Here is a 16,293-nt window from a genome sequence, read left to right as displayed (position 1 = left end):
CGGGCACATTTCCACCCAATGTGTTTCGTTTTCTACTAACACAATGTTCCCTGAGAGATATGCTTGTAAAATAATATTTTCCCTGAGACTGAGCAGGAATATTTTCGATAAGCGATAATGCACAGGTTATAATTATCATCTTGTCTGATCATGAAAGTAAATATGCCTCTGGTATCTTTAAACTACAATAAATGTGCTTAGAAATCAGTCTGTGTACATAAAATACATTGTTCTTATTCTAAATTACATTTTAGTTTTTAAAAATAATTTTAGTAAGTCACCACAATTTTCACAACAGCCCCACCCCTGGCCACACACACACCCCTAAAATTACACTGTACCTCTCTGCCCATTTGAAATGTTAGCATGTATATATGTTAGAGGGATACTGAAGGCACTTTAACAACTTAATTTTATTAAAGTTGTTATAGTGCTTGCGGTCCAGTCCCTCCCCCCCTACCCCCCAAAACCCTGTAGTACACGATTTAAAAGGCTTGATAGCACAGCTTCAAGTCACACCTCCAAGCCATCTGGGTATGAGAGCCAGGAATCTTACTTCCAAGTTCTCATACCGTCACATTCCGTGAATGCACATGTGCATGCGCAGTGCCATCACAGTCAACCATAGAGAATCATTGTATTTAATTATTTCCTATGGCAGAATCTTAGGTGCACCACGCATGCGCCTAAGGTGCCCAATTCTCTTCATTTTTCTTTTCTTTTGTTTCTTTACTTATATACAGGGGTGGGGGCCTAAATGACCAATATGTATTCATAACACCACAGTGTTCCTTTATCCCATCTTATCTTAGCACCTGCACATTGTAATAATGACAAAGGCTAGCACGAGGGAACTCTCCTGCCCTCCCCCGTGCATGTGTGAGATGAAAAATGGGTCTCAAAAGAAAACTCAAAAAACTTGAAAGTTAAGAAACACGTTCTAACCCGAAGCAGAACATGTTAATTGACTCCATCTTCTTGTTTTCAGTGAAGCAAAAAGAGATTTGATTCTGATTGCTTATCAGAGTAAATTGCGAAAAAGAAAACCTAAACACAATTTGTATAGAAAAAGGCCATGAAAGATGTTACAGTTTTGATATCTAATGTATGTTTTATCTGAAACCATTATACAACACTCGAGCCTGCTGGTGAAGTTCAGCTCAATTACTATTAAATGATTTTTTATAAAAAGTGGAGAATTTTTATTGAAACATGAGACAAATAGTTACCTCGTACATCGATTGCTTTCCAGTTATAACTATCAAAAGGCAAACGGTATGATTTATTTTTTCATCTTTTACAAAAATATTGAGGGCAGAGAAAACAGAGATTGCACAGTATTTTTGCTATAACCTTGTAACTGTCGAGGCTGATTATTAAATATTGTTAAAGCATTTTTGGCACAGTTACAATAAAATATAAATGCTAATGGATAAATACCCTATGGGTATTGTATGGGTAGCTGTAAGGAACTTGGTGGCATTTTTGGGAATGCAGATTCTGGAAATGTCAATCGAAAGTAAAATAAATTACTCTAAATGGGTTTATATGTAATTAAAGATTGGTGGCAATCAAGAACTCCTTCACTTTTAGGGAATCCCATTGTCCAGAGCCCCTACTTGTTCTCTCTTAACTACTGGTTACATTTATAAGTAATGTTATTGATTTTTTTTTGTTTACTTTCATCTTTATAAGATTTTATCAAGTTTTTTTTATAAAGGGTACAAAAAGAAAAATTTAAAAAAAGGATATAAAAACAAAAATACAGATATCTGTATGTCAACAACATAACAAACTTATACAATATTACAGCTATGGTATGATATTAAAATGAAGATCTAATATGCTCATATAGAATCATTACTCATACACTCAACTTATATGAATATTGTATGAATGTAAATCTTACATATCTATCCTCTTAGCTATGTGAGTGTTGTTCATACATAAAGAAAAAAAAATAATTAATAATAAATAAGTTGAATGAAACTAATCCCACGAGTAATAACCGTAAAATGTAAATTTACTTCAATACTTTAATAAAGTTATGTCACTCTTAATGACAGCAGCCCAGGTCCTTACATAAAAAAATAAAAAAATAAAACCTTGTTAACGCTTTTCTGGAATCCTCATAGATCTCTTTATAAGTTTATATTCAAAATGGCGTACCCCAACAATTATTAAAAGATAAGCCAATATATATATATGCATACCTACTGTGGGAAGAGATTCAGCAGTGTTAATTTATTTCCAGGACTCATATACATCTACTCCTCAAACAATTGGAAGAAATCCCCTCTACCTGTTGTCCCGTTAACGAATATTGTATCCAATGATCCCATATGCTCAATTATTTTCTTTTTTTGCCCTGGGTCAACCAATGAAGGTGTCCATTTTCCTCATAGCCTCAACTCTTTCCACCCATTGTTTCACTGAAGGTGTTTGAATCTGTAGTCAATATACAGGAATAAGTGTGTTAGCTTCGCTGAGGAGTAACCACAGTAGTATTTGTTTTTCTTTGTGCTGGTATGTATTAGGTCAACCCAAGAGAATTGTACTGAATTTGCTAACTGTGTACTGCAAATCTCTATCTTCAGAAAAGCCTATGTTGATGTCAAAAGTTTACTGTGTAGCAAAGACTTCAGATGTTAATTAAAAAGTAATAAAAAGTGGGTACAAGACCCCCCCTCTGTAATGAGAAAATCACACTAAATGACGCTATAACGTTAAAGCAAAAGATAGAGAAAAAGGGCCGAAAAGTGTAATTTTGTATTATTCTATTTTCTTCTGGTTACTATTCCTATTCAAAATAGCAAATGGACCAACATTAAATTCCTCGGCTAAATCCCGTGGATAAGATCTGCTATATGATGGCGTTCCTTACATTCTGCAAGACAGCGGACTATAAAAATAACCCCCAAAAATTGTAAATTATAGCAGCTGAAACGAATTGCTGGTAACTTGAAAACACAGATCATGAGTCATTTCTTCTGTAACGTTCGACCAATAGTCTCATTAGTGTAATTGCATTGTACTTGTAAGTGTCGCAAAATCGACCACATTACTGTTAAAACCAAGAATGTGTTTGTTCTCAACTTGAAACCACAAAATGTTGTTCTTAAACCAAACGCTTGGGAACCACTGGCAACTCTCACTTTCCACATCCACGGGAAAATGAATCCCAAACCCTTCTTCCTCCAAGTAAAAAAAAGAAATAGCAATCAAAACAGAAACATGTGTTGTAACGTCCAAATGTTGGAATAGAAATTGATTTGTTTCTTACCACAAACCGCAAACAGATTTTTCAATATGTAGTAAAAAAAAACAAAAAACATAAGATGACAAAGCTGAGTAAATTAAAAACATATATATATATTTATATTTTTTTATACATTGGGTGAGAAACATATTGTCTTTACAGGTAGATCATTTAAAAGTGTTTTAAAGAGGAACTGTATTTAATTATATATAGGAAACAGAAAGACCGGGCAATCACCATTAAAGGAACAGTCCGAGCACCATAACCACAACAGCTCATTGTAGTTTTAGAACAGTTCACGATGCTTTTAAATCCACTTTCTCCAAATATATACTTTGTATAGCAGTCATTGATTTATGTGATGCTTTTAACGTTATTGTCTCAGCAGAACTATTGTTCAATCCTCGTATTTTTCTATTAAATTTCCAAAACAAACTCAAATACTAAAGATAAAATATGTTTGAACAACTCGGCTTAATAAACGAATGTTAATAGTCCAATTTTAATACATTTTGAGGTTTGCTTTTTCTGCGTTTTGTGTAGAAATTATAAACAAACTATGGGAAAATAGAGTGTTTTTTCCCCCACATTTTTTTTATTTTATTCAAAGATTCTTTTTTGATATAAATACTTACAGGGTATAGGCCAGGGTATTGTAAGTCCTAGCTGATCTTTATAAAAACAATATGTAATAATAATATATAATAGAAATCAAAGTGCATTGTACAGGGCAGTAGTGATTTCAATAAAGCCCTGCTGTAGGCATTTTCCCAATGTGTCTCGTGTTAAAGACAGTGCTGTGTTACTGGGTGATACACCGATTATTGGGCATGAATAGCGGTTAATTGGTCAGCATAATGACTGTTCTACCAGCCTTTGAAAGCTCTGGCAGAGTCTGGACACTGTGACAGATTAGTCAGAACAACGGCAGAGGCTAAGAATCCGGAACCAAGCAAAGAAATCCGCCTATTGCAAACTTTCTTTTAAAAAAAAATAATAATAATAATAATATTGAGAATGAATGTTACATCTGAATAGATAATATGAACACGTACTTACTGTGTGATTTCTTTGTGTAACCTTTGTACTGGGGAATTTTATACACGGATGAAAGTAACTACACAGTGAAAGCCTGGTTTGTCTGTGAATACATGTTACATTGAGTTCCAGCATTATATGGTTACCATGGAAACCTTAAACTATCTTTATTCACTGGCTACAATGGACAGAATGCTAGCGAAATCACTCTCACTCTCTCTTCACTAATCCTGCATGGTGTATTGGGTTTATACAACATGAGAAGAAATATACATATACACGTCTTTATTGATATATAATATCACTTGATATATCTCAAATGTACTATGAAATTAGGTTTGTTGGAGATTCGCCATTCTCAGTCTTCTTTATAGATAAAGGGATAGATGACTGGATGGGTTGACGAATGGGAGGATGGATGGCTGGGTGGATGAATGGATGGCTGGGTGGATGGCTGGGTGGGTGGATGGATGGGTGGATGGCTGGGTGGGTGGCTGGGTGGGTGGACGGATGGGTGGATGGCTGGCTTGATGGATCAGTAGATAGGTGGCTGGATTGACGGATGGCTGGCTGGATGACTGGAGGCTGGACGGATGGCAGAATGCCTGGCTGGCTGGCTGGGTGGATGGGTGGGTGGATGGATGGATGGGTGGGTGGATGGCTGGCTGGGTGGGTGGGTGGGTGGATGGATGGGTGGATGGCTGGGTGGGTGGCTGGATAGCTGGGTGGGTGGACGGATGGGTGGATGGCTGGCTTGATGGATCGGTAGATAGGTGGCTGGATTGACGGATGGCTGGCTGGAGGCTGGACGGATGGCAGAATGCCTGGCTGGCTGGCTGGCTGGCTGGCTGGGTGGATGGGTGGATGGATGGATGGGTGGGTGGATTGATGGGTGGAAGGATGGCTGGGTGGATGGACGGATGGCAAGGTGGATGGATGGATGGCTGGGGGGATGACTGGATGCATGGACGGATGGCTGGTTGGATGGACAGATGGCTTGGTGGATGGACGGGTGGATGGATGGCTGGGTGGCTGGATGCATGGACAGATGGTTGGATGCATGGACAGATGGCTGGCTGGATGAACAGATGGCTGGGTGGATGGACAGATGGCTGGATGGACGGATGGCTGGGTGGATGGACGGATGGATGGATGGCTGGATGCATTGACAGATGGCTGGGTGGATGGCTGGATGCATTGACAGATGGCTGGGTGGATGGACAGATGGCTGGATGGCTGGCTGGATGGATGGCTGGATGGCTGGGTAGATAGATGAATGGCAGGTTGGATGGACGGATGGCTGGCTGGGTGGATGGAGGTATGGATGGGTGGGTGGATGGACGGATGGATGGCTGGGTGGATGGATGGGTGGATGGCTGGGTGGATGGACGGATGGCTGGGTGGATAGACGGATGGCTGGGTGGATGGATGGATGGGTGGATGGGTGGATGGACGGGTGGGTGGATGGGTGGATGGACAGATGGCTGGATGGATGGCTGGATGGCTGGGTAGATAGATGAATGGCAGGTTGGATGGATGGATGGCTGGCTGGGTGGATGGAGGTATGGATGGGTGGGTGGATGGACGGATGGATGGCTGGGTGGATGGATGGATGGGTGGATGGATGGGTGGATGGCTGGGTGGATGGACGGATGGCTGGGTGGATGGATGGATGGCTGGGTGGATGGATGGATTGGTGGATGGGTGGGTGGGTGGTTGGATGGGTGGATGGACGGGTGGGTGGATGGACAGATGGCTGGGTGGATGGATGGATGGCTGGGTGGGTGGACTGGTGGATGGATGGGTGGACATTAAAACATGCTATTCCTGATATCAGCTACTTATTTTTTCAACTTTTATTGTTTACTCTTCCCACTGCAAAGCTTTGACCACCCTTTCTCTAATGTCGGCTTTTCACATTATCCCTTCATTCTTCTTCTCTTCAACTTCAAAACTTTCCTTCCAACTCTGTAATCCTCTGTTCCTTTAATTATAGTGTTCCAGCTCTCAAGGAGTTAATGCAGACATTCTGTCTGATTATTGTGGGGCCACGATTTAAATTTCATGCATCATAAACATACATTGTAATGCATAATCAGGTATAAAGTTCATTTAAAAAAACATGCTCCATTTATTCCATTGTGTAATATAGTACAGTGGGCAGTGACTAATGCATTTTTAAACATAAATGAATGATCCAATAGACATTGTCCTTGGCAGTATGTCTGTATGTCTGTGTTATTATCGAGCATTTCCTAGGAATGCTAATTGAAATACCTCCATTGTTGGGAATGGAGCCCTTTAACTATAGATAATGAAGATTAAAATGAATTGCTTTATTATGGTCTTAACGTGCATGTAGAGCCCATGCAGAATCTGTAAAGAAGTCATTGATGCACCAAACTAACAGCTATAGCTTTGACTGAAGATTCTAATGATTCTCTCTCTAATTAAATGAAAGAGGCATTCCAGTACATTGCGTTTTAGTCTTACAAGTAAAATCTATATAGCTTTAAATAATGAGGAAGCGTATAATGCTCGCAATGAGGAAGCCCTGTTTTCAAGTTATTACCATTATTTAGGTTTACACATAAATGTGGATAACATGTTTAATGGGCATTATTAAATATAGAGAGAGAGAGTCACGGAGTGTTCAGTACCCACAGCAAAATATAATCTATCATTTATTCTTATAATGGTTCCAGCAGACTTATCCCCAAAGAACTCAGGGCTAGAAGCAAGTCTGTGGATGAAACTTCTGGACTCTAAAGGTCCAGCATGCAGTTCGCTTCTTAAAAATCTACTACAACAAACAAAGTGATAGCACAAAAAATAAATAATGGAAACAGCTGGACTGTTATCGGACAATTGAATAATAATGCACAGCAGCACCTGATAAATTGTCCTTATTGGTGTCTATAATACATAGAAACATAGAATGTGACGGCAGATAAGAACCATTCGACCCATCTAGTCGGCCCAAATTTTAAATAATTTCATTAGGCCCTGGCCTTATCTTATAGTTAGGATAGCCTTTGCCTATCCCACACATGCTTAAAGGACCACTCTAGGCACCCAGACCACTTCTGCTTAATGAAGTGGTCTGGGTGCCAGGTCCAGATAGGGTTAACCCATTTTTTTTATAAACATAGCAGTTTCAGAGAAACATTGCTTGTGGTGTTGGATCCTCTAATTACAAATGAAACTTGAGGTTTGAAGTTGCGGGCTCACGCGTTTGCACATAATGCTGTCTGTTTGAATCGAATTGCCATATTGAACACAAACAGAAGCCATATTATCTTCCACTGCTGGAGAAACAAATAGATAAAAATTGACATGTTGGGGTCTATGTCAGCTCGAAGCTTTACTTGCTATCAGATTACACTCTGACAGTTGAAGTTACATTCGGGAGCTGGGAACATGTCCGGAAATGCTTCTGATACAGATATACATTCTTCCTGTCTGTTCCAATTCTGTCTTTTTTCCAACTGCTATTTGACACACGCATTAAATCCAATTCTAAATCTACGAGATGTATAGTGACAAGACTATCATTGTCACACAATCAGGGTGATTACCTTTATTCATAAAACACAGTCAGATCAGAAACCTTATCCTTTTTTGTCCATCATTGGTTGGATGATAAACTACAATGGATTTTTCTTTTTTCTAGAACATCTAGAACTCAGTCGGCAGAAGTAAAAAAAAATTCAAGCTGGTACAGACTTAAACAGAACTGCCACTTCTCTGGGAATAAAATAATTGGATACAAAATTATATCCTATAACTTGTCTTAACCTTTTTCATTAAATGTTCTATTTTATTTTAAACTGTATACTAAAAAGTTAACCGATTAAATTATAATCCAGTTCAGGCCCCTCTCCTCCTGCCTTCCTTGCACCCTGACAGTCCCCCTCCCTCCCCTTGTACAGATCCCCTCTCCCCTGCCTCTCCTGCACCTTGACAGTCCCCCTCCCTCCCTCTCCTTGTACAGATCCCCTCTCCTCCTGCCTTCCTTGCACCCTGACAGTCCCCCTCCCTCCCCTTGTACAGATCCCCTCTCCCCTGCCTCTCCTGCACCTTGACAGTCCCCCTCCCTCCCTCTCCTTGTACAGATCCCCTCTCCTCCTGCCTTCCTTGCACCCTGACGGTCCCCCTCCCTCTCCTTGTACAGATCCCCTCTCCCCTGCCTCCTCTGCACCCTGACAGTCCCCCTCCTTTCCCTGCATCCTAACAGTCCCCCTCCCTCCCCTGCTCCCCTGCCTCCCCTGCACCCTGACAGCCAATCTCCCTCCCTGCACAGATCCTCTCTCCCCTGCATCATGACAGTCCCTCTCCCTCCCCTGCACAGTCCCTTTCCCTTCCCTGCACCTTGACAGTCCCCCTCACTCCCCTGTATAGATCCCCTCTCCCTTGCCTCCCCTGCACCCTGACAGTCCCCACCCTCCCCTGCATCTTGACAGTCCATCTCCCTCCCTGCACAGATCCTCCCCCTCCCCTGCATCATGACAGTCCCTCTTCCTCCCCTGCACAGTCCCTTTCCCTCCCCTGCACCTTGACAGTCCCCCTCCCCCGTACAGATCCCTCTCCCACCCTGACAGTCCCCCACCCTCACCAACAATGTCCCCTCCCTCCCTGCACAGAGCCCACACACTATCTGTCTCCCCTGCACCCTGACCATGCCCCTCCTTTGCACCATCACACTCCCTCCCTGCATAGATCCTCTCCCTACCCTGCACCCTGACATATGCCTATTCCTCCCCTGCGTAGTCCCTCTTCATCCCCTGAACATATCCCTTCTCCCTTGCCTCCCCTGCACCCTGACAGTCCCCCACACTCCCCTGCACAGATCCCCTCTCCTTCTGCACTCAGACTGTCTCCCTCCCTCCCCTGCACCATCCCCTTCCCTCCCTGCACAAATCCCACTCCCTCCTTGCACAGATTCCGTCTCTCCCCTGTACCCTGCACAGACCCCCTCCCTCTCTGCATTCTCCTCAGACCCCCTGCACAGACCCCTTTCCTGCACCCTCCAGACTCCCTTCCTCCCTGCACCTTCACATATGCCCTCTTTCCCTGCACAGCCTCTATCTCTGCACCCCCACAGCCCCTCTCTCCCTGCACCCCCACTGCCCCTGTGCACAGACGCCCTCTCTCCCTGCACCCTCACAGGCCCTGTGCACAGACGCCCTCTCTCCCAGCACCCTCACAGGCCCTGTGCACAGACGCCCTCTCTCCCTGCACCCTCACAGGCCCTGTGCACAGACGCCCTCTCTCCCTGCACCCTCACAGGCCCTGTGCACAGACGCCCTCTCTCCCTGCACCCTCACAGGCCCTGTGCACAGACGCCCTCTCTCCCTGCACCCTCACAGGCCCTGTGCACAGACGCCCTCTCTCCCTGCACCCTCACAGGCCCTGTGCACAGACGCCCTCTCTCCCTGCACCCTCACAGGCCCTGTGCACAGACGCCCTCTCTCCCTGCACACTCACAGACCCTGTACACAGACGCCCTCTCTCCCTGCACACTCACAGACCCTGTACACAGACGCCCTCTCTCCCTGCACCCTCACAGGCCCTGTGCACAGACGCCCTCTCTCCCTGCACCCTCACAGGCCCTGTGCACAGACGCCCTCTCTCCCTACACACGCCCCCACCCTCCCTGCCAAAAAATACAAGTATATTAAGGCACTTCAATTTTTTTTCTTTTTAAATGTGTATAAAAAATTCAATTCAATAAGCTGCTTTTTACTCTTAAGTGTTTCCTTTCATACCAGTAAAAAGTTATATATACTGCAGCTCTTTAGTAACAATAATTATTTAAAGGAACACTCTGCCCAAATGGGATTCCCAACCACCACCACAAAATCACTGTTTAGTAGATATGTCACCAATCAACTACATGCATGATTTTTTCATGCATGTATTCATTTGGTATATATCTTAAAAAAGCTTGAAAAGGTTGTAAACTGTGTTGGGCTAAAGGCATTGAGTACTTGAAAAAGGTATGTCTGGTGCTGTCACGGACGTCCACGGCTGCACCGGATATGACATGGGTCAAGATAGGGGCGGCAAACTAATGGGCAGCCCCGGGCAGCAAAAGCTCTAGCTACGCCACTGTTTTGCCATAAATACCTCCAACATCTTTACAACAGTATGTAGCCCAAACCTGAAGTAGTGGAAACCTGGTTCCAAGCAGAACGTGTGCTTAGTAAGGTTGTTTTACCTGTCAGTATTTGTCTGCAGTCTGTACAATGTACGCTCCTCATTATCCAGGTACTGGATATAAACCTAAAGTTAAACCTCTAAGAATGGTGAGTGAATATGGCTCTGGAACAAAGAGATTAAAATATGTGAATAGAACTTTCTCAAGCTTGGAGATACCACTGGGAATTCTTCCTCTCCTTTCGGCGAGATTCTTTTGAACACTTTCCAAGGTGTCAGTATTGTTTAAATATTTTGCCTATCAGTCATGACACGTTGGGCCGCAGCACAGACATGTATCTGAATAGCAAATCTAATTAGGAGGCAGATCTCCTCGCCAAACACCGATCAGCGTGCTTCAGGAAGTCACGGTTTTGTTCTTATTTTTACTGTTTTGCTGCAATTTTTTCAGTGTTTTAAAAATCCTTCAGGCATTAACTGGCTAATTGTATTGAATTCAGCTGTCCAAAACTCCAATACTTCTAAAAAAAAAATGTTCTCAATATATGCCATCAATAAATCTCCTTCTTCCATCTTTGGTTTATAAATAATATTATTTGTCAGACTATTATTAAAGATAATAATGTTTTCTAAAAAAAAAAAAAATCTATTTGCAGAATACACTTAATTCGATAAATTCTTGCTCCTGAAATATGAATTGCTTCTCACACCTTATAGGCAGCTGAGAGGCCTGGTCAACATCAGAAACATAATACGGCTGAAATGTAGAATTCAAAGTATTAAAAATAATTGGCTGAAGAATTCAACGGGTTAAAAGAAATCACCACCTGAAGAAGTTTTCTGCTACTCTGTTGCCATTGATGTGGTGACTGAGCATGTAGTTGTCTCTGCCGCACAAAATATCCCAGAATGCTTTGCATGTTGCTTGACATTAAGCACCGTGAGACGTTGCATGTAATATAGAGGTGGGATGCAGGATGTGGGGGGGAAACTAATGCAGTACAATTTATATTCCTCACCTCACAAGCTCTGGTGGGTGGCTGTCATATTAAAATTAAAGAAAAATAGGCATTCATTTTCATTTCACTTAACAACATTTTAGGATATAAAAAGCAGACAGCATGTAGCAAAAAAAAATTATAATGTTGGCAGAAAACAAAGTGTGAATAGGATATATTTACAGAGGAAGGGAGAGACTAATTGGGCAGTAACCCTATTTTATCACGAAAATGTGTTCATATTTTCTAGGGAGCTGACATTGCAAGCACTGCATACACGGATCAGCCTGGGAAGTGAATAACATTGATTATATCGTTACAATGGAACCTGTCCAAGCATGGGATATATAAGGCAGCGAGAGAACAGTCAGCTATAAAATGCCATGTGCTAGAAGGAGGAAAAACGGGCAAGTGAAAAGATCTGGGTGACTTTGACAAGGGCCAAATAGTGATGGTTAGACAACATTTGTTGGGTGGTCCCGGGATGCAGTGGTTTGTATCTATTCAAAGTGGAGGGAAGGAAAACTGGTTAACTAAAGTCAGGGTCATGGGCGCCCAAGGCTCATTAATGCACGGGGGGAACGGAGGCTAGACCGTCTGGTCTGATCACACAGCTACTGTAGCTCACATTGCTGAAAAACGTTATTCTGGCCATTATAGAAAGATGAAAGAACACACATTAGATCACAGTTTGCTGCATATGGGGCTGCATAGTCACAGACCGGTCAGAGTGCCTATGATGACCACTGTCCACAGCTGAAAGTGCCTTCAGAACTGGACTACACAGCAATGGAAGTAGGTTGCCTGGTCTGATGAATCGTGTTTTCTTTTTTTAGATGGCGTGGTTGTGTGTTGCATCATTTATCTAGGGAAGAGGTGGCAGCAGGATGCATGATGGGTAGAAGACGGAGGCAGTGTTATGCTCCCCTTCTTCTGTAAAACCTTATGTCCTGGCATTCATGTGGATGCTACTTTGACACGTACCACCTAGTAGAGGATATTAGGATGTTAACCTCTTTGTGGAGCTTAAATAGTATGATTGATTTTAAGGAGAAAATGTGTGAATGTGTCTATGGAAAAATAAAAAAATAAGTATATAGAAGCAGTTTCTCAATGTCAGGGTACCTATGCTCTCTACTCAGCCTACAACCCAGCCTTTGGATCTCCTCCCACAGGAGGGGGCCATCCTCTGCCTACTTCCCCTCATCTCAGTGGTTCTGACGCCATCCACTGTGACCTTGCCCCTTTTTATGACGCGTCACGGCCCGGCAAAATGTTCGAAATCTGACGTTTTGGGGGGAGTGGCTACCTATTAAAGATCAACACTATAAAAAGGATCATATGCTCTGAATCACTATAAAAAGGATCATATGCACAACCCGGTTGTGGTTTAAGTTACTTGTTCCCTCTAATGCGTTATCTGATTTTACATATATTTGGTATTTTGACTTTGGCTCTGGTTTTGACTACTTTGTGGTCTCCTTCCCTTTGACTCGGCTTGTACTTTTCACTTACCTGTTTTCTGGCTTACTTGACCTCGGCTCATCCCTGACTATTCTCTGTCCTTGCTAACGTTAGCCTGGCCATTCTAAGGTCCGGCATAAGTTTTCCAAATTGCTCTCTACGTATGGGATCCCTGTGTTATTCCAGACACTCAGAATAGCAACACACCACAACAATAAAATGGCTAAGAGATGTAAATGTATCAAAAAGAAAGTAGAATATATATATAATTGCATTATTATTAATTTTTATAATATATATACACTTGGGTTTGAGATCATGTCTTCTAAAACAAGATCATGATTGTTAAATTGGCCATTTTTAGCCAGGCAGATCTGATTTCAGCACGTTTTTTTGTCATCACATATTACCGGTAATAGTCTTTAACAGTGGCACAAAATACATTGCAAAGAGCAAATCATATAATTAATATAATATATGCGAATAAGATATATATAATACGCGAATAAGAAAACACTGAAAACAGGCACACATTCTATTAGATTTTCGTTCGGTTAGCTGAGTATTTTTGTCTGTTTTTCGTGTTCTCTTAAATGGTATAATTAATCACAGAGCTTCTTATTAGCATACTCTGTTAATGAATGTCTCTGTCAGCATGAACAGTCTACAGCACTCTCTATAGAACAAGTGACAGCAGGGTGAGCTCAGTCACACGGCCGTTCTTGGGTAACAAGTCTAATGCTGTACTCGCTGTTACTTTAACTCAAAAACAAGTGGTTACTATCATTGTATTGTTGCAGCTAAATTAATATCTGGCTATTATGACTGTTTTACTACATATATCCTGATTCAAGGTTTCCCGGGATTGTGTATGCTGCCTGTCTCAATCTTTGTGTGGATTGTGACTGAATAAAGTCAATCTGTGTTTCCTGGACTCTGATATCTGAATCCAGCTTAAACCCTCGACCTTTCGCTTACTATTTGCGGTCTACATACAGCCTTAAAGGGTTACTTTAACAATCATAACCATTATAGTCTGCTGTAGCACCTGACATGTAATACTGGCCCTGTGTGTGTGTATTGATTAAAAGTGAAATGCTGCACATACAGACTCCAGGCCCCATGACTACTTGAAATCAATGAAGTGGTCATGGTACCAGGATAACCCTTTAAGCCTCACCTGGCGTTTCACTATTTATGATCTTAACATTTTATTTTTTCAAGCGTCCTTGTGATATCCCTGATTATTTCTGATTATTTCCTGTCTTTAAGCAGTGTCTAGCTTTCAAAACATGAGACTTGCCCTTTCAATGGCGGTATATGTATAACAATAGGACAAACAAAACTCCAATGGTGGAGTATGAATGTAAACTAAATAAAGGAACTATGAAACTCCACTTACATTCTACAGAGCTCCAGGCCAGCTCTAGAAATGGGGTTGGGCAGTACAATCGCTGCTTAGGGATATATGGATGTTCCACTGTGCGGATATAGGTCCTCAATGGGATATACTAGGAGACTAGGATCAAAACTTCTAGTCTCCCTTCTTGTCATGCCCAACGTATATCCCATTGAGGGCCTATATCTGCACAGTGGAACATCCATATATCCCTAGGCAGCGATTGTACTGCCCAACCCCATTTCTAGAGCTGGCCTGGAGCTCTGTAGAATGTAAGTGGAGTTTCATATTTCCTTTATTTAGTTTACATTCATACTCCACCATTGGAGTTTTGTTCCTAGTCTCCTAGTCATATTGCGAGATCTCAAACTCATATGGGATTACTCAATCCATAGGGCATAGGTGGACAATATGCCAGTCAATGATAAGGTAGATGGAATTCCGTCACAGATAAATGGAAATGTATTAATAGGATTAAAAAAATGACTTTATTAGTATAATACAAAAACAATAATATATATAACAGTGCACTAATGCTTTTCACCTTCTTACAGGCTTTTTCAACCATTCTTCAACTTTTCCTGATTATTTCGGATTATTTACTGTCTTTATGCAGTTTCCTGATGTGCCTCTTTTCTTACTAGTTATGTTATTTAACCAATCTCATGCTCAGGGACATTGCTAAGAGCTGACTGGAGTCCAGAATGGGGGTCCTGAAAAGCCTCTGGTATAATTCTGGTACCATCTAATTTCTAGCCTCCTAATGGGAGTTCTAATGGGAGAGAAATAACACTTCCAATTATATAGTTATGTGACAGTGACACTAATCTACCACATTTGGATTTAACTATACAACACAATAATGGGGGTATCGCATTGGGGGGCAGGATTTTAATGCAGTGGGGTGAAGCGGTAGTACCAGGTGTGGAGTTTATAAATATAGGTTTATTAAATTCTAAATTCAAACACATATTAGGATTTAGAGTTGGAAATAGGGAATGGTATAGGGCTAGTTTTAGGGGAGGTTTAACGGGACCCTATAGTCACCAGAACCCCTACAACTTAACATCAGCAGTCTATATGCTAAATGTTTTTCAGATAAATGCCACTCTCATTGCAAGACCTACATTCAGCTTCTCCACACTCTGCATACAGACCCTGAAAGCTCCCCATAGAGATGCATTGAGAAGGCTATGAGAAGGCTGATTGGCACACTGTAGGAATTTGGAGAAGCAATGGATTGGCTGAGATCCTCAAGATTGATGATCTCAGCCAGGGAGAAGACATGACCAGTTCATTGAGGGAGTAAAGGTAAGCAAAAAAAAAAACAAACCCTACCTTGTTACTTCACTCTGGGTGGGAGGCTCTCAATCCACATAGGCAGTCCAAGTTTGTATTCCTAACACTATTGTGTTCCTTTAAGTCAATATGAGGAAGAGGCCGAAATATACCCACAATATTTCCCCATAGGCTCAAATGATATCTGACCTCTTACTGACTAGTTAAAGTCTTCTACCAGTCCCAAACTTTGTCTGACTTCTGCCAAGGTCATCAATTTCATATTTTTGGATAAACTCTGATTTAAAAAAAAATAAAAAATAATAATATAATAATAATATTAATAATATTAACCTATCAACATATTTTTTATTCAAAAATATAATTTTAGAACAAGGGAATCCAAAATATTAGATCTTCAACCAGTACCAAGTTTTGCCGGGCATCGGACCTTTTACTGCCTTCAAACTTTTTTCAAACTTTGTCTGGCTTCTGCCGATTTTCTGTCTGTAGCCAGCCAACATATTTCACTTGGATTCTGATGTATGTAGACATTAGCCTCAAGCTATGACTGTAACGGACCGTTTCAGCATAAAAGGGAAAAAATGCGTTTAGGCGATAATCCCCTTTTCCATAGACAGGCACAGCTACTGCAGAACATCAGAACTCACGAGCTGGATACGAAATAACACTCCGAA

The 16,293-nt window shown here is 41.7% G+C and overlaps 1 protein-coding gene across 1 annotated transcript in view; it reads right to left on the bottom strand.

The window, feature by feature from the left end:
- The window catches only part of LOC134585390 (uncharacterized), a 111,420-nt gene that overhangs the window by 21,670 nt on the left and 73,457 nt on the right, over nucleotides 1-16,293 (bottom strand). The window lies entirely within an intron of this gene.

This window comes from Pelobates fuscus, chromosome 2, assembly GCF_036172605.1.
Source record: "Pelobates fuscus isolate aPelFus1 chromosome 2, aPelFus1.pri, whole genome shotgun sequence".
In the NCBI taxonomy this organism is placed as follows: Eukaryota; Metazoa; Chordata; class Amphibia; order Anura; family Pelobatidae; genus Pelobates; species Pelobates fuscus.
Note: the sequence above shows the minus strand (reverse complement) of the source record. Positions and strands in the feature narration are given on the sequence as shown.